The sequence below is a fragment of the Haematobia irritans genome, chromosome 5 (genome assembly GCF_050003625.1).
Source record: "Haematobia irritans isolate KBUSLIRL chromosome 5, ASM5000362v1, whole genome shotgun sequence".
In the NCBI taxonomy this organism is placed as follows: Eukaryota; Metazoa; Arthropoda; class Insecta; order Diptera; family Muscidae; genus Haematobia; species Haematobia irritans.
The window spans coordinates 27,654,531-27,681,301 of NC_134401.1; the positions used below are offsets into that span (position 1 = coordinate 27,654,531).

Here is a 26,771-nt window from a genome sequence, read left to right on the forward strand (position 1 = left end):
GTTATTACTATAAAAAATATTGTCACAATTTTATTTCTATAGAAAATTTTGTCAACATTTTATTTCCGTAGAAAATTATGTCAAAATTTTATTACTATAGAAAATTTTGTCAAAATTTTATTTCTATAGAAAATTTTGTCTATATTTTATTTATGTAGGAAATTTTGTCAAAATTTTATTTTTATGGAAAACTTTGTCAAAATTTTATTTTCAAAATTTTAATTTCTATAGAAAATTTTGTCAAAATGTTATTTCTATAGAGAATTTTATCAAAATTTTATTTCCATAGAAAATTTTGTCAAAATTGTATTTCTATAGAAAATTTTATCAAAATTTTATTTCTATAGAAAATGTTGTCAAAATTTTATTACCAAAGAAAATTTTGTCAACATTTTATTTCTACCGAAAATTTTCTCAAAATTTTATTTCTATAGAAAATTTAGTCAAAAATTTATTTCCATAGAAAATTTTGTCAAAATTTTTTTTCCATAGAAAATTTTGCCAAAATTTTATTTCTATAGAAAATTTTGTTAAAATTTTATTTCCATAGAAAATTTTGTTAAACAATTTTTTTCTATAGAAAATTTTGTCATAATTTTATTTCTATAGAAAATTTTGTCAAAATTTTATTTCTACAGAAAATTTTACAAAATTTCTTTACAAAATGCTCATGTCTAACATTAGAGCATTGTAAGGAGAAAGTCTATTACTTTGTAAAATATAATATCTCGCTGAAGATGATCACCGAAGGTGTATCGAAATATCCGAGAACAGCAATATTTCAATAAAAAGTAATGAAAAACATTAACACCAGCATTTTGCATTAGTCCATGACCTCAAGCCAAACAAATAATCCCAAAATTGTAAAATTCCAAAGGTCAACTAACAAAACTAAACAAAACTTTATTTCTATAGAAAATTTTTTCAAAATTTTATTTCTATCGAAAATTTTTTCAAAATTTTATTTCTATAGAAAATTTTGTCAAAATTTTATTTTTATAGAAAATTTTGTCAAAACTTTATTTCCATAGAAAATTTTGTAAACTTTTTTTTTTCATAGAAAATTTTGTCAAAATTTTATTTTTATGGAAAATTTTGTAAAGATTTTATTTCTATAGAAAATTTTGTCAAGATTTCATTTCTATAGAAAATTTTGCCACAATTTTATTTCTATAGAAAATTTTCTAAAAATTTTAGTAGATTTTGTCAAAATTTTATTTTTATAGATGATTTTGTCAAAATTTTATTTCTATAGAAAATTTTGTCAAAATTTTATTTCTATAGAAAATTTTGTCAAAAATTTTTTTCCATAGAAAATTTTGTCAAAATTGTATTTCTATAGAAGATTTTGTTAAAATTGTATTTCTGTAGAAAATTTTGTCAAAACTTTATTTCTATAGAAAATTTTGCCAAAATTTTATTTTTATCGAAAATGTTGTCAACATTTTATTTTGATAGAAAATCTTGTCAAAATTTTATTTCTATAGACAATTTTGTCAAATTGTTTTTTTTCTATAGAAAATTTTGTCAAAATTTGATTTCCATAGAGAATTATGTCAAAATTTTATTTTTATGGGAAACTTTGTCAAAAATTTTATTTTTATAGAAAATTTTGTCAGAATTTTATTTCTATAGAAAATTTATGAAGAGTCTCTTAGTTGTAGAGGTATATTTTGCAAAATCTTCCAAAACATCATGAATTCTACCAAGACCGTTTTTGGTACAATATATATTTTTATTGATTTGTGCGTTTACTCTTACACTATAAGACATTAACGTTTAGAACGATGTAATCGTTTTAGTCAAACAAAGTTCACTTTTTTATGAAATAATCAAACGTAATCCATTTTTTTTCTAAATCATGATCGATTGGATAAACATATATCAAAATTTTTTTTGCAAAATATTTAATTAAAATCCACTACCTCGCTCTAACAATATGTATTGCAAAATATATGTGGCATTTTAAAAACACGAAGATTACAGATGTCTAATGGCAGTTGTGCTTTTGGGGCGATCAAATATAAATGCTGGACCAAAAAATTCATATAAATTCCATAGATAGGAAAGAATGCATTGACATGTGTAATATCTAGCTAATAAATGTCCTAGAACATTAGCGAAAATTACTGTGAAAAGTTTTTCATATAACGATGGAACGTATGGAACGAAGCGTCTCTAAAAGGCCATTTAGAACATCTGTTATGGTCCCATGTTACATGCCTAAACGTACCATCAGTTAACCAGAACTATTACGGGTGGTGCTTGTATTTGCAATATTGCAAAAATATTATTAGAAAATGCACTTGTTACGTGTCTTCCTTGTATGGGTTGGAGGTGGTGGTGGTTAGTCTGCCTGACGATTGGGAAAGCAACCCCAAACCTGCAAAAAGCAAACAACTAAAAGCAAAAACACATTTCAGTCTCACTTAAAAGCCATGAAGGAAATCTTTCAAAAATTTTACTTCAAAATTCCAATATTATGCAACCACAAAATTTTGCCGTTCTAAGAAGGTTATTGGGAAGAAATATTCATAGCCTCTATAGAATTTCCAAGCCATCAAGGGTAGAAAAGATAGCAAAGAGGAGGATTCTACATAGATTCGATCCACCCCCTTTTGGATTGTAGTAGTACGCAACAAAACCACATTGAGTTTATTGCATTTACAGTCATAATTTAATAAATTATATAAAATATTTATTGCTTTACCGAAGAGGTCCTGTAAAACCATATTCATTGCTGTGTATGTTATGTCCCCATACCGAGCTACTTGTGTCATGGTGAAAAATTCGATTATACGCCGTACCATTGAATTAACACGGTACAATTGATGAAGTTTGGTTATTACCAGTCATTGTCGAAGTGTTCTTGGTTGGTTGCTTGTTTGGTAAATTTGGTATTTAACCAACCCTTAGTAGTGTGAAGATTTGAAGGATATCTGTGTGTCTTTAATCCAATTAATTTCATTAGACATTCAAATCAATATCCTCCAAAAATTGGTCATATTTCAAAATTGCTTTCGAGATTGGTTAATGAGAGGGAAAGGGATCTAATTGAACTGGTTTATGGTTGAAGAGTAAAATTGACAGTGTGATCTGTGCATGGTATCTGAACATTGACAAGTCGAAGGGGCTAACATTTGTAAATCAGATGTTTAACAAGTATATACAGCAGTAAGTTCGGCCGGGCCGAATCTTAAATACCCACCACCATGAACCAAATATTAGGGGTTCCTTTGAAATTTCAGGAGGGCTTGAGGACTTGAGGACACTTCCCGAAGATAATTTTAAAGATTTCACCTATGAGGACTATATCAGATTCTGGATTTATAAGAACCATTTTTGTTTGAGTTTTAGAGGAATCATTAACATCTCTTGTAAGTGTGCAAGAAAATTATAAAATAACGTCTTGATTTGAAATCTTAAATCTGTAGAAGTAAAATCTGGAAATTTTACATTGAGTTCCAAGCAATTTTCATGATCAGTGCGCCTTCTACACCCTCAAGAAGTGAAGTCGGTCTATATGGAGGCATTACCAAATGGACCGATAAAAACTTAATCCGATACACGTTTTTGTGAGCCTAAAATACCAGAATATTTACAATTTAAGGCAAATCAGATAAAAACTACGGTTTCTAGAAACCCAAGGAGTTAAATCGGGAGATCGTTCTTATGGGGGCTATACTAAAATATGGACCGATACTCATCGTTTTCGGCATACCTCTTTATGACCCGAAAATACCTCTAGATTTCCAATTTCAGGCAAATAGGATAAAAACTTCGGATTCTAGAAGCCCAAGAAGTAAAATCGGGAGATCGGTCTATATAGGGGCTATACCAAAATATGGACCGATATTCACCATTTTTGGCACACCTCTTTATGGTCATAAAATACCTCTAAATTTCAAATTTCAGGCAAATTGGATAAAAACTACGATTTCTATAAGCCCAAGAAGTAAAATCGGGAGATCGGTCTATATGGGGGCTATACCAAAATATGGACCGATACTCACAATTTTTGGCACACATAATTGTGGTCCTACAATACCTCTAGATTTCCAATTTCAGGTAAATTGAATAAAAACTGCGGTTTCTATAAGCCCAAGAAGTAAAATCGGGAGATAGGTCTATATGGGGGCTATACCAAAATATGGACCGATACTCACAATTTTTGGCACACCTCTTTATGGTCATAAAATACCTCTAGATTTCAAATTTCAGGCAAATTGGATAAAAACTTCTATAAGCCCAAGACCCCAAATCAGGAGGTCGGTTTATATGGGGACTATATCAAAACCTGAACCGATATATCCCATCTTCGAACTTGACCTGCCTGCAGACAAAAGATTTTGTGCAAAATTTCACCACGATTGCTTCATTATTGAAGACTGTAGCGTGATTACAACAGACAGACAGACAGACAGACGGACATCGTTATATCGTCTTAGAATTTCTCCCTGATCAAGAATATATATACTTTATATAGTCGGAAATCGATATTTCGATGTGTTACAAACGGAATGACAAACTTATTATACCCCCGTCACCATTCTATGGTGGTGGGTATAAAAAGAACTACACTGAAAAAAATCATGCCCGGCTCCAAAGATTTTCTCTTTACTTTAACAATTTGGTATTGATTCCGATCCAAAGAAGCGGAGAATACAAGTAAGGATACTTTTAAGACACAATTCTCTTTTAAATTTGGGTTTTGTGTACTTGCTTCTGGGAAGCAAATTTTAATTTTTCGTTTTTTTAGCTTTTTTCTTCATATGCCATCAAAGTCCCTTAAAATGAGTTAACGACAACTTTATTTTCCAAATTTAGACTCAACTTCCGGTAGAATTTATGCTATGTTTCAAGTAAAAAAGTGTTGAAAAACATGTTCTATTTTTGAACGATTTTTTGATTTGTAGTCAAGATGCAAAAAGACAACAAATTTAAAGACAATTTCATTAATTTCAAAGAATTTTTCTGAACTATTAAAGTCAAGTTGACCTTATCCAAAAAATTTTTTTCTTTCATGGTATGATACCTATTTTTAAGTCAAATCACTTAATTACAGACAATACGACTTCATTGAAAAGTTGATCGATTTTTGGACAAGGAAATAAACTTTATATTATAGAAATGTGGTTTCTATGCTAAGAAAAATTTGCATTCGTATTTTAGGGACATGAAATCTTTGGCCTCACGACAATATTCTTTTCAGTGTACAAACCCTTCATACTACAATGAAGATGTTTATTTGTTAACTTCCAAAGTCTGTGTTTATTTGGAATCCAATGAATTGAGAAGACTGCTGGCCAAATCTGTCGAAAATTTTATTTAAGTCATAAGGATGCGAATAAAAATCTTTAAATATTCGATTGCTGGCAGCAATCAACTGAAGTGATTTAGTATTATCGCAATGATTTTGTTAATTATTCCACTCTTCACCAATACTGTCTGTCTGTCCGACTTTTAGTCAGTCTGTCATTTTATGTGCAAGGTCCACCTCTTTATTCGGCTCAAAGACGATCGCTATTGATTTAGATATAGCTGCCGTATATATTTTTAACCGATCTGGTCATAAATGAAGTATTTATCAACCGATATTCTTCAAATTCCGTATATTCAAACGTTTTGTGAGTCTCGTAAATCTTACAAAAATCTGTCAAATCGGTTCAGATTTAGATATAGCTCTAATAGCTCTATTGCGATTTTGTAAACACTTCATCAAAGGATGGCATTGTCATTCCGTTTGTAACACATCGAAATATTGGTCTTGGACCCCATAAAGTTTATAAATTCTGGGTCGTAGTGAATTTCTGAGCCGATCTAGCGATGTCCGTCCATCTGCAATGGGCCATATCGGACTATGTAAAGTCCCCATATAAACAGACCCCCGAATTTGTCCTCGTGGAAGAGCAAATTTCATTCGATTCGGTTGAAATATTAATCACCGACCTCATGAACTATATATACACCAAAAAAAAGTAAACTGTTTTATAGGAAGAATGAACTAACTCGTGCCAAAATTGAACTAAATTGTACTCTGCATTTTGAGATTTCCACAGGCGTTGTTAAAACCAGGAAAATTTAATGCCCTGTTGTAGTTTTTAACTTCCGTTAACGATATTACATCCTCTCGTAGAAGAAACAAGTAAGGAAAGTCTAAAGTCGGGCGGGGCCGACTATATTATACCCTGCACCACTTTGTAGATCTAAATTTTCGATACCATATCACATCCGTCAAATGTGTTGGGGGCTATATATAAAGGTTTGTCCCAAATACATACATTTAAATATCACTCGATCTGGACAGAATTTGATAGACTTCTACAAAATTTATAGACTCAAAATTTAAGTCGGCTAATGCACTAGGGTGGAACACAATGTTAGTAAAAAAATATGGGAAACATTTAAATCTGAAGCAATTTTAAGGAAACTTCGCAAAAGTTTATTTATGATTTATCGCTCGATATATATATGTATTAGAAGGTTAGGAAAATTAGAGTCATTTTTACAACTTTTCGACTAAGCAGTGGCGATTTTACAAGGAAAATGTTGGTATTTTGACCATTTTTGTCGAAATCAGAAAAGCATATATATGGGAGCTATATCTATAGCTACAATGCTAATTCTACTCCCTGTGCAAAATTTCAATTAAATCGCGGTAAACGATTGGCCACTGTGGTCATATGAGTGTAAATCGGGCGATCGATATATATGGGAGCTATATCTGAATCTGAACCGACATCAATAAAATTTGGCACACTTGACAACACTACTAATTGTACTCCTAGTGCAATTAGTCCATATCGGGCGAAAGATATATATGGGAGCTATATCTAAATCTCAATCGATATCAACCAAATTTGGCACGCATAGCTACAATGCTAAATCTACTCCCTATGCAAAATTTCAACCAAATTGGGCCAAAACTCTGGCTTCTAGGACCATATTAGTCCGTATCGGGCGAAAGATATATATGGGAGCTATATATAAATCTGAACCGATTTCAATCAAATTTGGCATACTTGACTATACTACTAATTTTACTCCTAGTGCAAAATTTCAACCAAATTCGGCCAAAAATCAGGCTTCTGGGGCCATATAAGTCCATATCGGGCGAAAGATATATATGGGAGCTATATCTAAATCTGAACCGATTTCAATCAAATTTTGCACGCTTGGCTATACAACAAAGTGTTATGTTTGTACAAAATTTCAAGCAAATCGGTATAAAACTCTGGCTGCTGGGTCCATATTAGTGCATATCGGGCGAAAGATATATATGGGAGCTATATCTAAATCTGAACCGATTTCTTCCAAAATCAATAGGGTTCTATTCTGACCCAAATTAGGAACATGTGCCAAATTTGAAGACGATTGGACTTAAATTGCGACCTAGACTTTGATCACAAAAATGTGTTCACAGACAGACAGACGGACATGGTTATATCGACTCAGGTACCTACCCTGAGCATTATTGCCAAAGACACCCATGTGTCTATCTCGTCTCCTTCTGGGTGTTACAAACATATGCACTAACTTATAATACCTTGTTCCACAGTGTAGCCCAGGGTATAAAAATTAACTAAAAGTAAAGACGAAAATCATTGGCGCCAAATCATGACCATTTCAACCATACAGTATTCTTCTTATTCTTACTATTTTTGGGAATCGTATGAAAATTGTCTTCTGCTTCAGTTCATATTGAACTAAGGGTATGATCACACTAGGCAAATATTTCACCGAAATGAGTGTCAAACTTTTTTCCACGAACATTTTCAAAATATCTGTATGTCGTTTTAGGAAGATACTCCTATCGTGATGTCATATATACAATATGAGCTAAAATTTTTTGCTGGTTTGGCTGTGCTGAAGACTTATTTTCTGATTTCTATAAAATATGTGACCAGTGTGACCGTATCGTAAAGTGTACAGTGTACTTTATACCCATTTTTAGTTCATAAAATATTTGAGATATATATTACTTAAAAAAATTAAAATTTCATTAAGCTGTGGAAAATTTTGCAAAGAATAATAAAATTTAACTATAAACAAATAATTTTTTTTTCGAATAAAAATAAGTTAATTTTTGCGTTAGTTTAACTACGGATTTTTTGTTCGTTTTCTTGGTCGTGGTGAAATGCTAAGTCGATCTAGTGATGACCGTCTAAGTGTGACCGAAAACCGATCCCCATATTTAGTTTTAGGAGCTTTCTGCAGATGCCAATGTCATCCTATCCGAATTTGGAAATTCATGTAAAAATAAATTCCTTTCCAAAGAAACGATAAATTCCATTCCAAAAGAAACGATTCTGGGATACAATAGAAATATTTTTGCTTTTCTCCATTTGCCATTTATATACAGTTTCTTATCTTGAGCATATAATTTTGCTATATTTGGCATTCAACTAGTATTTGCAGATAAGAGTGGTTTTTCGAATTTTATTAATTTCTGTTTATTAGCTAAATCTCAAATTCTATGATACATTCCACCTAGAGTCGAAATGTTGATAGCTAAAGATTTTAATAATGAATTCATTTTTATTAGTATGATGTCATCTTATTATTGTTACATCTCAAGTTGGGGTAGCGGAACTTTTTTTTTAAATTTTATTTGAATTTAACATCCTCGATAGTATAGTGGTTAGTATCCCCGCCTGTCACGCGGGAGACCGGGGTTCAATTCCCCGTCGGGGAGGGTATGATAATATCCATGGACTATTGTTTTCTTTTTTTATTAAGGAAAACTTCTACAAAGTGAAAGAATATAACATAATATCTCATTTTGCCCTTATATTATTATTATAAACAGTTTCGTGGTCTATGTTTTATTTATATGGAACAGGGTATTATAAGAAAACTTGTAAAAGTGACTCAAATCTTTATTTATAATACATATCTATCGACCGATAAACCATAAATACACTTTTGCGTAGTTATCACAAAATTGGTTCAGACTTAAATGTTTCCCATATTTTTATACCCTCCACCATAGGATGGGGGTATATTAACTTTGTCATTCCGTCTGTAACACATCGAAATATTGCTCTAAGACCCCATAAAGTGTATATATTCTGGGTCGTGGTGAAATTCTGAGTCGATCTGAGCATGTCCGTCCGTTCGTCCGTCCGTCTTTCCAAATCACGCTAACTTCCGAACGAAACAAGTTATCGACTTAAAACGTGACACAAGTAGTTGTTATTGATGTAGGTCGGATGGTATTGCACATGGGCCATATCGGTCCACTTTTACGTATAGCCCCCATATAAACGGACCCCCAGATTTGGCTTTCAGACCCTCTAAGAGAAGCAAATTTCATCTGATCCGGTTGAAATTTGATACATGGTGTTCGTATATGGTCTCTAACAACCATGCAAAATTGGTCCACATCGGTCCATAAATATATATAGCCCCCATATAAACCGATCCCCAGATTTGGCTTGCGGAGCCTCTAGAGAAGCAAATTTCATCCGATCCGGCTGAAATTCGGTACATGGTGTTGGTATGTGGTCTCTAACAACCATGCAAAAATTGGTCTATATCGATCGATAATTATATATAGCCCCCATATAATCCGATCCCCAGATTTGATCTCAGGAGCCTCGGTTGAAATTTGGTATGTGGTGTTAATATATGGCCTCAAACACCCATGCAAAAATTGGTCGAAATCGGTCCATAATTATATATAGCCCCCATATAAACCGATCCACAGATTTGACCTCCGGAGCCCCTTGGAAGAGCAAAATTCATCCGTTTCGGTTGAAATTTGGTACATGGTGTTGGTATATGGTCTCTAACAACCATGCAAAAATTGGTCCATATCGATCGATAATTATATATAGCCCCCATATAATCCGTCCCCAGATTTGATCTCAGGAGCCTCGTGGAAGAGCAAAATTCAACCGATTCGGTTGAAATTTGGTATGTGGTGTTAATATATGGCCTCAAACACCCATGCAAAAATTGGTCGAAATCGGTCCATAATTATATATAGCCCCCATATAATCCGATCCCCAGATTTGATCTCAGGAGCCTCGTGGAAGAGCAAAATTCAACCGATTCGGTTGAAATTTGGTACGTGATGTTAGTATATGGTATCCAACAACCATGCATGAATTGGTTCATATCAGTCCATAATTATATATAGCCCCCATATAAACCGATCCACAGATTTGACCTCCGGTGCCTTGTGGAGAAGCAAAATTCATCCGATCTGGTTGAAATTTTGTACGTGGTGGTAGTATATGATATTTAACAACCATGCCAAAAGTGGTCCATATCAGTCCATAATCATATATAGCCCCCATATCCCGAGATTTGGTTTTGGAGCCACTTGGAGGAGCAAATTTCATCCGAGTCAGTTGAAATTAGGTACATTGTGCTAGTATATGGCCGTTAACAACCATGCCTAACTAGGTCCATATCGGTCTATAGTTATATATAGCCCTCAGATAAATAGATCCCTAATCACACAAAATTGGTCAATCAAGTTCATAATTGTATATAGCCCACATATAAGCGACCCCATATTTTAATTCTGGCTCTCTACGTACCGTGCAAAAGTCCATATCGATTGGTAATTATTTGTAGACTTACCTAATATATACCACGTATGGACTAACTCACAATTTAGAAAACGATGTTAAGAAGATTTAAGATATCACAACCCAATTAATTCGATTGTGGATGACAGTCTTTCGTAGAAGTTTCTACGCAATCCATGGTGGAGGGTACATAAGATTCGGCCTGGCCGAACTTACGGCCGTATATACTTGTTTTTTCCTAACATTGTGTTCCACCCCAGGGCATTAGCCGACTTAAATTTAAAGTCTATAAATATTGTAGAACACATTTGATGGATTTGATATGGTATCGAAAATCTGGATCTACAAAGTGGTGCAGGGTATAATATAGTCGGTCCCGCCTGACTTTAGACTTTCCTTACTTGTTTTATTTAATTTAGGAGAGATAACTTTGACATTTATTACTCTTCAATAAAGACGCATGTCTTTAATGTAAGGGAAAATAAGCTCGTATTAAAATAGGTAAAATAATTAATTTGGACGAAGAACCCCACTTTTCCGATTTTATTTCATTGAAGAAACGAAAATTTTGTTGAAGTTAACAGTAATTTATTTGTCTTACGTTATGTTTTATACCTAAAAAAAAATTGAAAAATACAAAATTTTAATTTGTTGAAGGAATAGCGCAAAACAAAGTGAATATTAAGTGTATTCCTAGAGGAGAATTTGTTATGAACTAGGAACATTTCATGTTTTCTCTCTGACCATGAGCATTGCTAATTGCATTTCTATTTTCTATTACATTACAATGTGGGAATATTTTAAATTTGAAATCGAGTATGTACATAGGAAAAATTATTATGAATAAAATTTTCATAATGAACTTACATAAAAAAGGAATTTACTTTATGTCACCCATTCCATTCCAGTCACCCTATACAGGGATGCCAAAGGCTCACAACATTGCAACAGCAAACGATTCTAACATTAATGCCATTGTAATGCTGTTTTTTTTTTTTTTTTGTTATTCGCCTTATAATTATAATCATCTGTTCGAAATGATGTTGAAATAATGGCTAATTTGTTTAGTCTTTCAAAAATAAACCGCTAAACAAATTGCCTACAAATGGGACGAACAGCTGTGTAAATTTTCGTTTTTTTCGAAAAGTGTTAATATTTGCCAAACCCGAAAACTTTGGTTTCATTTTTTTCTGGCGTGTAGGTTTAAAAATGCACATGTTATAAAAAACAAATGCCACTTAGCTATTATGCGAAAATTGAATTTATTGAACTCACAGAGTAATGAACGACAATATTGTGACATTGTTGAACCAACCCCATTTATCATGGGATTGCGTATTCTGAAACATTTATATGGCCAATAGATAGGAAAACGAAAAAAAAAACGCCAAGCATGAAATGAAGGGTTGGTCACACTTGGTATTTGAAGCACTTCGTTTGTTTTTTTTTTTTTTATTCCATGTGAACGAATTGAAACGGGCAAATAGTCAGTGTCAAGGATTCATATGAAATGGGTAATATTTACCACATAACAATACTACAGGTCCTTGCTAATTTATGCCTAAATATGGTATTTTTTGTTGTATCAACCCGTAAAAAAAACGAAACTATGGTGATTTCGTTGTGCCTTGTCTCGGGGAAAGGGTATTTTAGTTGGGCCTTGCTGATGATTTTTTTTGTTTGTTTTGGGTTCTTGTTCCATTGAGTTTTGGAGTTGGGTAAATACCCACGTTTATGTCTTTTTATTTGCAGTTTAGGGAGTTACTCAAAATTTATGTGTCTGGTATCTTAACAAGAACATGTGACCAACCCCTTGGGTGTTTTCCAATTTTTCTTCGGAGTGCGTGTAAAGGGGAAAACTGACTTTCTATCTGGAAACAAAGGCATACAAATGAAGTATTCTTTTTTATTTAAGAAATTCTTAACCGCAAAACTTATATTTACATTTATACTCTGGTGCGCTATCGAAGCTGAGATATTTACAAATGAAAGTGGCAAGAGAACAGCTAAAGTAACACTTAACCCTGGGCAAAAAAACAAAAACAGAGGGAGGATACTGGCTCATAAAAATGAGCTGGAACAAAAACAGCGGACCGATTCAAAAGTGTTGGCTAATGACTATTAATGGGGATTACAACATAAAGGGTAGCAAAAAGAGATTACAAAAAGACATAATAATGTCTCGGTCTTTTGTACAAAAAGTAGAGAAATATGGCAATCAAAGTAATAATAAACTTCAGTTTTATAGTATCGGATACATGGTAGAATTCTACCAATAATGGTAGATTAGATATAGAAATACAATTTTGAAAAAATTTCTATAGAAATAAAATTGAGCAAAAATTTTCTATATAAATAAAATTTTGCACAAATTTTCTATAGAAATGAAATTTTGCAAAAATTTTCTATAGAAATGAAATTTTGCAAAAATTTTGCGCAAATTTTCTATAGAAATGAAATATTGCAAAAATTTTCTATAGAAATAAAATTTTGACACAAATTTTCTATAGAAATGAAATATTGCAAAAAATTCCTGTAGAAATGAAATTTTGACACAATTTTTTATAAAAATAAGATTTTGATACAATTTTTTATCAAGAATCAAACTTTTGACAATATATTCTATAGAAATAAAATTTTGACAAAATTTTCTATAAGAATAAAATTTTAACAAACTTTTCTAAAAAATAGATTTTTTGATAACATTTTCTATAGATATAAAATTTAACAAAATTTGCTATAGAAATACAAATTTGAACAAATTTTCTATAGAAATAACATTTTGACAAATTATTCTATAGAATTAAAATGTTGACAAAATTTGCTATAAAATTAAAATTTTGACAAAATTTTCTATAGAAATAAAATTTTGTACAAATTGAAATGAAAATTTTGAATGAAATTTTGAGAAAATTTTTTATAGAAATAAAGTTTTGACACAATTTTTTATAGAAATAAAATATTGCAAAAAATTTCTATAGAAATGAAATTTTGAAAAAAAAATCTATAGAAATAAAATTTTGACACAATTTTTTATAGAAATAAGATTTTGACATAATTTTTTATCAAGAATCAAACATTTGACAAAATTTTCTATAGAAATAAAATTTTGACAAAATTCTCTATAAGAATAAAATTTTAAAAAAATTTCTACAAAAATAAAGTTTTTGACAAAATTTTCTACAGAGATACAATTTTAACAAAATTTGTTATAGCAATAAAAATTTGAACAAATTTTCTATAGAAATAAAATTTTGACAAAATTTTCTATAGAAATAAAATTTTGACAAAATTTTCTATAGAAATAAAATTATGATAAAATTTTCTATAGAAATAAAATTTTGACAAAATTTCCTATAGAAATAAAATTTTAACAACATTTTCTATAGAAATAAAATTTTGCAAAATTTTCTATAGATATAATATTTAACAAAATTTGCTATAGAAATAAAAATTTGAACAAATTTTCTATAGAAATAACATTTTGACAAAATATTCAATAGAAATAAAATTTTGAGAAAATTTGCTATAGAATTAAATTTTTGACAAAATTTTCTATAGAAATAAAATTTTGACAGCATTTGCTATAAGAATAAAATTTTAACAAAATTTTCTATAAAAATAAAATTTTTGACAGAACTTTCTACAGAGATAAAATTTTAAGAAAATTTGTTATAGCAAATTTGTTCTATAGAAATAACATTTTGACAAAGTTTTTTATAGAAATAAAATTTTTAAAAAATTTTCTATAGAAATAAAATTTTGATAAAATTTTCTATAGAAATAAAATTTTAACAACATTTTCTGTAGAAATAAGATTTAGCAAAATTTTCTATAGATATAAATGTTAACAAAATGTGCTATAGAAATAAAGTTTTGACAAAATTTGCAATAGAATATATATATATATATATATATATATATATATATATATATATATATATATATATATATATATATATATATATATATATATATATATATATATATATATATATATATATATATATATATATATATATATATATATATATATATATATATATATATATATATATATATATATATATATATATATATATATATATATATATATATATATATATATATATATATATATATATATATATATATATATATATATATATATATATATAGATATATATATATATATATATATATATATATATATATATATATATATATATATATATATATATATATATATATATATATATATATATATATATATATATATATATATATATATATATAGATATAAAATTTTACAAAATTTGCTACCAAAATAAAAATTTTAACAAATTTTCTATAGAAATAACATTTTGACAAATAATTCTATAGAAATAAAACTTTGACAGCATTTTCTATATGAATAAAATTTTAACAAAATTTTCTATAAAAATAAAGTTTTTTACAAACTTTTCTACAGAGATAAAATTTTAATAAAATTTGTTATAGCAAATTTTTTTTATAGAAATAACATTTTGACAAAATTTTATATAGAAATAAAATTTTGACAAAATTTTCTATAGAAATAAAATTTTGATAAAATTTCCTATTGATATAAAATTTAACAAAATTTGCTATAGAAATAAAAATTTGAACAAATTTTCTATAGAAATAACATTTTGACAAAATATTCTATAGAAATAAAGTTTTGACAAAATTTGCTATAGAAATAACATTTTGGCAAAATTTTGTATAGAAATAAAATTTTGACAAAATTTTGTATAGAAATTAAATTTTGATAAAATTTTCTATACAAATAAAATTTTGGCAAAAATTTTTATAGAAATAACAACATTTCCTATAGAAATAAAATTTTGCAAAATTTTTTTATATAGATATAAAATTTAACAGAATTTGCTATAGAAATAAAAATTTGAACAAATTTTCTATAGAAATAACTTTTTGACAAAAGATTCAATAGAAATTAAATTTTGACAAAATTTGCTATAGAATTAAATTTTTTACAAAATGTGCTATAGAAATAAAATTTTGACAACATTTTCTATAAGAATAAAATTTTAACAAAAATTTTTATAAAAATAATTTTTTTAATAAAATTTTCTACAGAGAAAAAATTTTAACACAATTTGCTATAGCAATAAAAATTTGAACAAATTTTCTATTGAAATAACATTTTGACGAAATATGCTATAGAAATAAAGTTTTGACACAATTTGCTATAGAAATAAAATTTTGACAAAAATTTCTATAAGAATAAAATTTGACAAAATTTTCTATAAAAGTAAAATTTTGCAAAAATTTTCTTTAGAAATAAAATTTTCCAAAAATCTTCTACAGAAATAAAATTTTAACCAAATTTGTTATATATATAAAATTTTTAACAAATTTTCCATAGAGAAAAAGGTTTGATAACATATTCTATAGAAATAAAATTTTGCTAACATTTTCGATAGAAATAAAATTTTGACAAAAATTTGAATTTCTATATAGAAAATTTTGTCAGAAGTGTATTTCTATAGAAAATGTATAAAGTACCTCTTTGTAAAATCTACCAAAACATCAAAAATTTTACCAATCCACCAAACAATACAAAATCTACTATTTCTGGTAGAATTCTACTTTGGGAAGGTGTTACCACTCAATTTTACTACTTGTCATATCTCCAGCATTTGGAAGATCTTATTGCAGATTGCTGAATTTGACAAAATTTTAATTTTTAAAGTATTACTGATATTCTACAGCAGAAACTTTTGCTTTATTATTTTTTTGTTTTTCAAAAAAAAAAAAAACTTGTCAAAAATGTAGTGGGGATTTTTGTGAGGGACTTAAGTTTATATTGGGGATTTTTGGGGACGAAAACATCATAATTTGGAGAAAAGAGCCCGAAAAATTCTGGCAACACTGTATCCGGGATATGTTCAACAGTGATGCCAATTTGGTGCTTTTAGCACTAAATTTAGTGATTTTTTGATTTCCAAAAAGCACCAACTTGGTGCTTCCTGGCATTTTCATTTAGTGCTTTCGGTGTTTTTTTTTTCAATTTGAACAGTTTTGAGTTTAATTGACGATATTTTTTCATACAAAAATTCGGATTAGACTTTCAAAAGCTTAAGAAACTCAACTATATTGCAAAATATAGAATTTTATTGTTATGAAGGTGATATTGATTCTTTTTTTTAATCAATATTGGTATTTAGGCTATTCTTTCGAAATGCCTAGCGACGAGTGACGAATTTCTGAACTTGATAAAGATGTCATTAAAAACGCTGGACTCCCTCCAAATATTAACATAATATTTTCAAATTTAATATCGAAATTTTTTTTCTCTTCCGAAAAAAATAGTGTGCAATTTGAAAGACAATTCTGATCAAAACGAATAGGATGAAAGCATTAAAAATGCGTCAAATCAATAAACAAACATTGTAACATATAATAATATATTTTTGGTGCTTTTTGCCCTTCGGGAGTTGGCATCACTGATGTCCAAAATGTACAACACTGCCATCAGCTGTTTAAAAACAAAAATGACGCTGCGCCCACCGTGGAGCCTCGTGGCGACCCACCAGGAGGGTTTGCCAACCGTTTGGGAAGCGCTGGCCTCGAATATGTATGAATTTCATTTGTGATCACTTGAATGGACGCTTTGCTCATAATCCTCGATAGTATAGTGGTTAGTATCCCCGCCTGTCACGCGGGAGACCGGGGTTCAATTCCCCGTCGGGGAGAATATTAAATGTGATTTTTAAGTAACATAGGTAAAATTAACCTAACATAGTCGCGTTTTAGATTTGTTTAAACTTCCTGCGCCCTTTTATTTGAGGTACTTGTGATCACAAATTATGATGTGAAAAGTAGACGAATATTCTATAAGGTAATACTGATTAATAATGAGGTTGAAAGTAGTGAATATTGTTGGTAAGTCATTAATTTGAAACATACTCTGGTGATGCTGGTAATGGAACTATTATTACCAGTAACCATGGTTGTAACAATGGCACACTGTATCAACACCATTTGAATATTTAAATTTCAGAAGCTAGCTGAAAATCCCGGGGGACTGGTCTACAATTTTCTGAGGGTCGAACATCCCTTAAAATATGATTGCATTTCAATTGTCATGACTTGAATAGATCTTTGTAGCGTCCCCATACACATCGTCCTCGATAGTATAGTGGTTAGTATCCCCGCCTGTCACGCGGGAGACCGGGGTTCAATTCCCCGTCGGGGAGAATGTCAAACATTATTTTTAAGCTACATAGATAGATAAGATGAAGTAGGGTCCCTTGGCTTTCAAATAAACATAGAATCGGGCAGCGATCACTGATAAGAGAGAAGTTCCCCACCTGGACCTAATAAGTGATCCTAAAATATCTGGCAGTCTCTATACCTCACTTATCCTAGAATACGTGACATAGCAGCGTTTTATATTAGATGATGTAAAATCTCTGACAACATTGTCGATATGATACTGGTTAATATCTCGGCCTATTACACGGGAGACCGAGGATATATAATCCCTCGAGGAGAATTTCGAACATCATCTGTGGACTAAATGCCTTTTACTATAATATAGTCATGTTTTATACGATATAAGTTCCATTTAATATTTAATGAAATATTTTAGTAGTAGCTTCGGGTGGTTTTCTCGAATAATTTATATTAGTGTTTATCGAATTCTGAAATTCATTAAATGTAAATTATTATTATGTCCTACATTTCATAACATCCTCGATAGTATAGTGGTTAGTATCCCCGCCTGTCACGCGGGAGACCGGGGTTCAATTCCCCGTCGGGGAGAATGTCATTCATCACTTTTATGTAATAGATACATTAAATGTAACATAGGCGTGTTTTATTTATTAAACCATTTCGCTCCGCTGTTCTATGTTTCGAGTAGTTAAAATCAACTTATTCAAAAAAAAAAAAAAAAATAAATAAATAAATAAATACAGCGAAACCTCTGAAAGGCGGTTGCCAAAATTTTGTCCACATTTTGGAGGTGTCCAGTTATGAGAAGTTAATTTTAATGTGTTAATATAGCAAATGTCTCCAGACAACTGTCCAGTTTTCATAGTGTTCATGTTTGAGGGTTGCATTGTATTTATTTATGAAGAAGCTATAAGTTTTAACAAATTTTTGTATAGCTGTCAAGATTCATCTTGCAGCAATTAAAAAAAAAACTCTCCCTTAAAAACTCCCTTTCCCTCGATGGTAATTGTACAAACTGGATTTTAAGGAAAATTTCTGAAACCCATTTTTATGGATACTTTTTAAATTAATTTAATATTAGTAAAAATAAAATTAAAATTTGTTTAATTCACTGAATGAAAATTAGCGTTTTGTCCCACGAGCTATAACATCCTCGATAGTATAGTGGTTAGTATCCCCGCCTGTCACGCGGGAGACCGGGGTTCAATTCCCCGTCGGGGAGAATATTAACGAATATTTTTAAGCTATAAATACATTTCATGTAACATAGCCGAGTTTTATACTATACAGTTTAAAATATTTATATTATTACAATTGTTTCGTATAGTAATTTTAGAATTGTTCAATTTTTCGAACAGCTAAATTCAACTTTTTCCCCCCAAAAAAAAAAAAAGAAAAGTATATATAAAAAAGCTAAAATTTTAGCTTTAGCTAATATGGATTTTAAGAGAAATTTCTGAAACCCAATTTTTGGATACTTTTTAAATTAATTTAATATTAGTAAAAATATATTTTTTTAATTTATTGAATGAAAATTAGCGTTTTGTCCCGCGAACTATAACATCCTCGATAGTATAGTGGTTAGTATCCCCGCCTGTCACGCGGGAGACCGGGGTTCAATTCCCCGTCGGGGAGAATATCAGTGAATATTTTTAAGCTATAAATACATTAAATATAATATAGGCGTGTTTTATTCGACACAATTTAAAAAAAAAATTAAAATTTTCTGAAATCCATTTTTTGATTTTTTTAATTTAATTAAATAATAATAAAATTATATATACTCTTTAAACATCAAATTTCCCTTTTTTACCCTTTAAACATCAAATTTCTGAAATCCATTTTTTGATTTTTTTTACTTTTTTAAAATTCAAATGAAAAGTACTATTATGTCCCACATTATTTAACATCCTCGATAGTATAGTGGTTAGTATCCCCGCCTGTCACGCGGGAGACCGGGGTTCAATTCCCCGTCGGGGAGAATATCAAAGAATATTTTTCTAAACTATAAATACATTTCATATAACATCGCCGCGTTTTATACTATGCAATTTAAAACATTTACTTTATCACAATTGTTTCGTATAGCAATTGTAGCATGGTTCAATTTTCATTTTGAACTTTTTCAAAAATAAAAATATTTATGTATGAAAAAGCTGAAATTTTGGTATTGGTAAAAGATTTCATTTTTCTTCGAATTAAAAAAAATCCTTTGAAATCCATTTTTTGAGTTTGTTTAAATTAACAAAATTACTAAATAATAATTAAATAATTGATTTTTTTAATCATTAAATGAAAATTATTATTATGTCCCAATTCATTTAACATCCTCGATAGTATAGTGGTTAGTATCCCCGCCTGTCACGCGGGAGACCGGGGTTCAATTCCCCGTCGGGGAGAATATTAACGAATATTTTTAAGCTATAAATACATTTCATGTAACATCGCCGCGTTTTATACTATACAATTTAAAATATTTATATTATTACAATTGTTTCGTATAGCAATTGTAGCATGGTTCAATTTTCATATTGAACTTTTCAAAAATAAAAATATTTATGTATGAAAAAGCTGAAATTTTGGTATAAGTAAAATATTTCATTTTTCTACGAATTAAAAAAAATCCTCTAAAAACATCAGATTTCTGAAATCCATTTTTTGAGTTTGTTTAAAATTTATAAATTACTAAATAATAATTAAATAATTGATTATTTTTTTAAATCATTAAATGAAAATTATTATTATGTCCCAACTCATTTAACATCCTCGATAGTATAGTGGTTAGTATCCCCGCCTGTCACGCGGGAGACCGGGGTTCAATTCCCCGTCGGGGAGAATATTAACGAATATTTTTAAGCTATAAATACATTTCATGTAACATAGCCGGGTTTTATACTATACAGTTTAAAATATTTATATTATTACAATTGTTTCGTATAGTAATTTTAGAATTGTTCAATTTTTCGAACAGCTAAATTCAACTTTTTCCCCAAAAAAAAAAAGAAAATTATATATAAAAAAGTTAACATTTTAGAGAAATGTTAGTATTGGTAATAAATTTCATCTTTCAGAAAATTAAAAAAAAAAACTCCTCGCTTTAAACATCAAATTTCTGAAATCCATTTTTTGATTTTTTTTTTAAATTTATTTAAATAATAATAAAATTTTATATACTTTTTTAAAATTCAAATGAAAAGTACTATTATGTCCCACATTATTTAACATCCTCGATAGTATAGTGGTTAGTATCCCCGCCTGTCACGCGGGAGACCGGGGTTCAATTCCCCGTCGGGGAGAATATTAACGAATATTTTTAAGCTATAAATACATTTCATGTAACATAGCCGCGTTTTTTACTATACAGTTTAAAATATTTATATTATTACAATTGTTTCGTATAGTAATTGTAGAATTGTTCAATTTTTTGAACAGCTAAATTCAACTTTTTCCCCAAAAACAAAAGAAAAGTATATATAAAAAAGCTAAAATTTTAGCTTTAGCTAATTTGGATTTTAAGGGAAATTTCTGAAACCCAATTTTTGGATACTTTTTAAATTAATTTAATATTAGTAAAAATATATTTTTTTAATTCATTGATTGAAAATTAGCGTTTTGTCCCACGAGCTATAACATCCTCTATAGTATAGTGGTTAGTATCCCCGCCTGTCACGCGGGAGACCGGAGTTCAATTCCCCGTCGGGGAGAATATCAGTGAATATTTTTAAGCTATAAATACATTAAATATAATATAGACGTGTTTTATTCGACACAATTTAAAAAAAAATTAAAATTTTCTGAAATCCATTTTTTGGTTTTTTTAAATTAATTAAATAATAATAAAATTATATATACTTTTTAAGCATCAAATTTCCCTTTTTTACCCTTTAAACATCAAATTTCTGAAATCTATTTTTTGGTTTTTTTTATTTAATTAAATAATAATAATAAAATTATATATACTTTTTCAAAATTCAAATGAAAAGTACTATTATGTCCCACATTATTTAACATCCTCGATAGTATAGTGGTTAGTATCCCCGCCTGTCACGCGGGAGACCGGGGTTCAATTCCCCGTCGGGGAGAATATCAATGAATATTTTTCTAAACTATAAATACATTTCATATAACATCGCCGCGTTTTATACTATGCAATTTAAAACATTTACTTTATTACAATTGTTTCGTATAGCAATTGTAGCATGGTTCAATTTTCATTTTGAACTTTTTCAAAAATAAAAATATTTATGTATGAAAAAGCTGAAATTTTGGTATTGGTAAAAGATTTCATTTTTCTTCGAACTAAAAAAAAAAAAATTCTCTGAAATCCATTTTTTGAGTTTGTTTAAATTAATAAATTACTAAATAATAATTAAATAATTGATTATTTTTTTTTTAATCATTAAATGAAAATTATTATTATGTCCCAATTCATTTAACATCCTCGATAGTATAGTGGTTAGTATCCCCGCCTGTCACGCGGGAGACCGGGGTTCAATTCCCCGTCGGGGAGAATATAAACGAATATTTTTCTAAGCTATAAATACATTTCATGTAACATCGCCGCGTTTTATACTATACAATTTAAAATATTTATATTATTACAATTGTTTCGTTTAGCAATTGTAGCATGGTTTAATTTTCCGTTTGAACTTTTTCAAAAATAAAAATATTTATGTATGAAAAAGCTGAAATTTTGGTATAAGTAAAATATTTCATTTTTCTACGAATTAAAAAAAAAATCTCTAAAAACATCAGATTTCTGATATCCATTTTTTGAGTTTGTTTAAAATTAATAAATTACTAAATAATAGTTAAATAATTGATTATTTTTTTTAATCATTAAATGAAAATTATTATTATGTCCCACATTATTTAACATCCTCGATAGTATAGTGGTTAGTATCCCCGCCTGTCACGCGGGAGACCGGGGTTCAATTCCCCGTCGGGGAGAATTTCTACAATTTTTTTTAAGCGTTAGTTAGACTTAATGTAACATAGGCGCGTTTTATACTAAATAATTTAAAATATTTATTGTATATTTTTACAATTGTTTCGTATGGTAATTATACAATTGGTGATACACAATAATTATGAATTCTATTTTTAATTAATAAAAGAAATAAAATAAAAAAAACCTAATCATGAACAATTATTGCCAATGTAAGAATTAAAAAAAAATTGATTTACATGCATAAACGTTCGGAATTTTGAACACTACAATATTTTCGGAGACAATATACGTGTTTTTTCTAACATATATAATTTGTTTCAGATTTTTTTTTTATTTTTCTGATTTGATAATATGATTTTTTCTTTTATGTACGTTGAAATGTTTACAAGTTCGAAAAATAAAAATATCTCTATACCTTCTTACGAACGCCATCAGCATAGTATTTTTTTATTTTTCCTAAGCTAGCACTCCCTCTGAGTTTATTGAGTCGCGCGCCAAACTACATTCTTCTTCATATGCTTAGGGGTTGTATGTATATGCCAATCCTTTCATAGTTGAGTAAAAAATGAATTCCAAAGTCCTTCGGTCTTTTGAAGTGTAGGCATATACATTCACTTACCCATTATTCTTTTATAATAATATTTTACATTAGGAGTGTTTTTGTTGGTGTGTTGTTGTATTGAGCGCTGGTCTTCAATAAGTTCAAACAACGTGGAGTCGAGATCCTCGATAGTATAGTGGTTAGTATCCCCGCCTGTCACGCGGGAGACCGGGGTTCAATTCCCCGTCGGGGAGTATATGGTGATTAGGGCACCTTCTTTTCTCTTTAGATTCGTTTGTTTTGTTTTCTTTTTTTGAGTTGTAATATTATTGGAAGAAGTTTACATATTTGAAATATTTTCGAGAAAATCGACTGTTGCCAACATTTTCTATAGAAATGAAATGTTGACAACTAGTTTTTTATAAAAATAAAATTTTGACCAAATATTTTATAAAAATAAAATTTTGACACAATTTTCTAAACAAATAGAATTTTGACAAAATTTTCTATAAAAATAAAGATTGGACAAAATTGTCTATAGGAACAAGGATTTGACAAAATTTTCTATAAACATAAAATATTGACAAAATTTTCTATAAAAATAAAAAGATTTGACAAAATTTTCTATAGAAATAAAATTTTGACAAACTTTTCTATAGAAATGAAATTTTGACAAAATTTTCTATAGAAATAAAATTTTCGAAAGATATAAATTTTTGATGGAAGTTTCTATAAAAATAAAATTTTGACAAAATTTTTTATAGAAATAAAATTTTCTAAAAAATAAAATTTTGACGAAAGTTTTATAGAAACTAAAATTTTGACAAAATTTTTTATAGAAATAAAATTTTGACAAAATTTTCTATAAAAATAAAATTTTGACACAATTTTCTATAAAAATAAAATGTTGACAAAAGTTTCTATAAAAATAAAGATTTGACAAAATTTTCTATAAAAATAAAGATTTGACAAAAGTTTCCATAAAAATAAAATTTTCTATAAAAATAAAATTTTCTATAAAAATAAAAATAAAATTATGATATAATTTCCTATAGAAATAAAGATTTGACAAAATTTTCTATAACAATAAAATTTCGACAAAAATTTTCTAAAAAAATAAAATTTTGACACAATTTTCTATAAAAATAAAGATTTGACAAAATTTTCTATAGAAATAAAGATTTGATAAAATTTTCTATAAAAATACAATTTTAACACAATTTTCTGTAAAATAAAATTTTCTAAAAAATAAAATATTGACGGAAGTTTCTATAAAAATAAAATGTTTAAAAAATTTTCTATAGAAAAAAGATTTAACAAAATGACACAATTTTCTATAAAAATAAAATGTTGACCAAAGTTTCTATAAAAATAAAGATTTGACAAAATTTTCTATAGAAAAAAAAAAAAAGATTTCTATAAAAATTTTCTATAAAAATAAAAGTTTCTATAAAAATAAATTTTTTTCGAAATTTTCTATAAAAATAAAATTTTGACATAATTTCCTATAGAAATAAAGATTTGAAAAAATTTTCTATAAAAATAAAATTTTGACAAAATTTTTTATAGAAATAAAATTTTGACATAATTTTTGATAGAAATAAAATTTTGAAAAAATTTTCTATAGAAATAAAATTTTATCAACATTTCCTATAGAAATAAAGATTTGACAAAATTTTCTATAAAAATAAAGATTTGACAAATTTTTCTATAAAAATAAAGATTTGACAAAATTTTCTGTAAAAATAAAATTTTGACAAAATTTTCTAATAAAATAAAATTTTCTATAGAAATAAAATTTTGACAAAATTTTCTGTAAAAATAAAATTTTGACAAAATTTTCTAATAAAATAAAATTTTCTATAAAAATAAAATTTTGACAAAATTTTCTGTAAAAATAAAATTTTGACAAAATTTTCTAATAAAATAAAATTTTCTATAGAAATAAAATTTTGACAAAATTTTTGATAGAAATAAAATTTTTACACAATTTTCTATAAAACTAAAATGTTGACAAAATTTTCTATAGAAATAAAATTTTGACAAAATTTTCTATAGAAACAAAATTTTGACAAAATTTTCTATAGAAACAAAATTTTGACAAAATTTTCTATAGAAATAAAATTTTTACAAAATTTTCTATAAAAATAAAGATTTAACAAAATTTTCTAAAAAAATAAAATTTTTGCGGAAGTTTCTATAAAAATAAAATTTTGACAAAATTTTCTAAAGAAATAAAATTTTGACAAAATTTTCTGTAGAAATAAAATTTTGACAAAATTTTCTATAGAAATAAAAATTTGACAAAATTTTCTATAGAAATAAAATTTTGACAAAATTTTCCATAGAAATAAAAATTTGACAAAATTTTCTATAGAAATAAACTTTTCACACATTTTTTTATAAGAATAAAATAGTGACAAAATTTTCTATAAAAATAAAGGTTTGACAAAATTTTCTATAAAAATAAAATGTTGACAAAATTTTCTATAAGATAAAATTTTGACAAAATTTTCTATAAAAATAAAATTTTGACAAAATTTTCTGTAAAATAAAATTTTGACATAATTTCTTGTAGAAATAAAAATTTTACAAAAATTTTTACAAAATTTTAATTTTGACAATATTTTCTATGAAAAATAAAATGTTGACAATATTTTTTATAAAAATAAATTTTTACACAATTTTCTATAAAAAGAAAATAGTGACATTTTTTATAAATATAAAATTGTGACAAAATTTTCTATAAAGATAAAATTTTCTATGAAAATAAAATGTTTGCATATTCTATAGAAATAAAATTTAGAAAAAATGCAAACATTTTCCATAGACAAAATTATATAAAAATAATTTTTTTTTTGTTTATTATTTTGGTCGATTAATTTTGGCTCGAGTGGCCAACGTGATCACAACCCCAAAAGCTATGCAAAGTAGTCGATACTCTGCGTCTGGAATCTTTGTTTAGAAAATATGTTTTTTTTGCAAAAATGCTTTAGGATTGCTTTTAAAGTCTCTTAAAAAATAAATCTTTTGCTTTAGTAAAAATAAATAAAATCTTCCCATACCGGGAATCGAACCCGGGCCTTCTGGGTGAAAGCCAGATATCCTAGCCACTAGACCATATGGGATATGTATGACATGTGGCATATGATTTGTTTTATTGTTTAAGCTGCCTGAGTCATCTACACACACACACACACACGATATAACCCTTAACATTTATATGGGGTGAATACTGCGACTGACTATTTTTATACCAAGCATTGCTTTGCATGGTGATTTCTTTCTGTACAATGGTTGGTCTTCATAAACGTTTAGTGTATTGAAACATTTGCAGTGGTGTATTAAAATATTCGCTATGGTGAATTAGAATGATCTCATCGATGGGCGTTATTCTCGCGTAGAGCTATGGTTGTATTGTAGTGATCTCATCGACTGAGAATACAACCCTGAGATCAATTTCAAAGACGTTATGTTTTACTATTCGCCGATAGATGACTCTCTAGCTCTATCTATCTCTCTCTCAAAAGTGATCTGG

The 26,771-nt window shown here is 28.1% G+C and overlaps 15 non-coding genes across 15 annotated transcripts; 14 read left to right on the forward strand and 1 right to left on the reverse strand.

The window, feature by feature from the left end:
* Positions 1–8,623: 8,623 nt before the first annotated feature.
* On the forward strand, positions 8,624–8,695 carry TRNAD-GUC (transfer RNA aspartic acid (anticodon GUC)). The gene has a single exon. It is a non-coding gene; the product is annotated as a tRNA-Asp (tRNA).
* An 8,490-nt stretch (positions 8,696–17,185) lies between these two features.
* On the forward strand, positions 17,186–17,257 carry TRNAD-GUC (transfer RNA aspartic acid (anticodon GUC)). The gene has a single exon. It is a non-coding gene; the product is annotated as a tRNA-Asp (tRNA).
* Positions 17,258–17,689: 432 nt separating this feature from the next.
* TRNAD-GUC (transfer RNA aspartic acid (anticodon GUC)) lies at positions 17,690–17,761 on the forward strand. Its single transcript has one exon. It is a non-coding gene; the product is annotated as a tRNA-Asp (tRNA).
* A 496-nt stretch (positions 17,762–18,257) lies between these two features.
* Positions 18,258–18,329, forward strand: TRNAD-GUC (transfer RNA aspartic acid (anticodon GUC)). Its single transcript has one exon. It is a non-coding gene; the product is annotated as a tRNA-Asp (tRNA).
* A 562-nt stretch (positions 18,330–18,891) lies between these two features.
* TRNAD-GUC (transfer RNA aspartic acid (anticodon GUC)) lies at positions 18,892–18,963 on the forward strand. Its single transcript has one exon. It is a non-coding gene; the product is annotated as a tRNA-Asp (tRNA).
* Positions 18,964–19,304: 341 nt separating this feature from the next.
* TRNAD-GUC (transfer RNA aspartic acid (anticodon GUC)) lies at positions 19,305–19,376 on the forward strand. Its single transcript has one exon. It is a non-coding gene; the product is annotated as a tRNA-Asp (tRNA).
* Positions 19,377–19,650: 274 nt separating this feature from the next.
* TRNAD-GUC (transfer RNA aspartic acid (anticodon GUC)) lies at positions 19,651–19,722 on the forward strand. Its single transcript has one exon. It is a non-coding gene; the product is annotated as a tRNA-Asp (tRNA).
* A 346-nt stretch (positions 19,723–20,068) lies between these two features.
* Positions 20,069–20,140, forward strand: TRNAD-GUC (transfer RNA aspartic acid (anticodon GUC)). Its single transcript has one exon. It is a non-coding gene; the product is annotated as a tRNA-Asp (tRNA).
* Positions 20,141–20,504: 364 nt separating this feature from the next.
* On the forward strand, positions 20,505–20,576 carry TRNAD-GUC (transfer RNA aspartic acid (anticodon GUC)). The gene has a single exon. It is a non-coding gene; the product is annotated as a tRNA-Asp (tRNA).
* A 389-nt stretch (positions 20,577–20,965) lies between these two features.
* Positions 20,966–21,037, forward strand: TRNAD-GUC (transfer RNA aspartic acid (anticodon GUC)). The gene has a single exon. It is a non-coding gene; the product is annotated as a tRNA-Asp (tRNA).
* Positions 21,038–21,751: 714 nt separating this feature from the next.
* Positions 21,752–21,823, forward strand: TRNAD-GUC (transfer RNA aspartic acid (anticodon GUC)). The gene has a single exon. It is a non-coding gene; the product is annotated as a tRNA-Asp (tRNA).
* Positions 21,824–22,179: 356 nt separating this feature from the next.
* Positions 22,180–22,251, forward strand: TRNAD-GUC (transfer RNA aspartic acid (anticodon GUC)). Its single transcript has one exon. It is a non-coding gene; the product is annotated as a tRNA-Asp (tRNA).
* Positions 22,252–22,619: 368 nt separating this feature from the next.
* Positions 22,620–22,691, forward strand: TRNAD-GUC (transfer RNA aspartic acid (anticodon GUC)). The gene has a single exon. It is a non-coding gene; the product is annotated as a tRNA-Asp (tRNA).
* Positions 22,692–23,415: 724 nt separating this feature from the next.
* Positions 23,416–23,487, forward strand: TRNAD-GUC (transfer RNA aspartic acid (anticodon GUC)). The gene has a single exon. It is a non-coding gene; the product is annotated as a tRNA-Asp (tRNA).
* A 2,802-nt stretch (positions 23,488–26,289) lies between these two features.
* Positions 26,290–26,361, reverse strand: TRNAE-UUC (transfer RNA glutamic acid (anticodon UUC)). The gene has a single exon. It is a non-coding gene; the product is annotated as a tRNA-Glu (tRNA).
* Between the last annotated feature and the right edge of the window lie 410 nt (positions 26,362–26,771).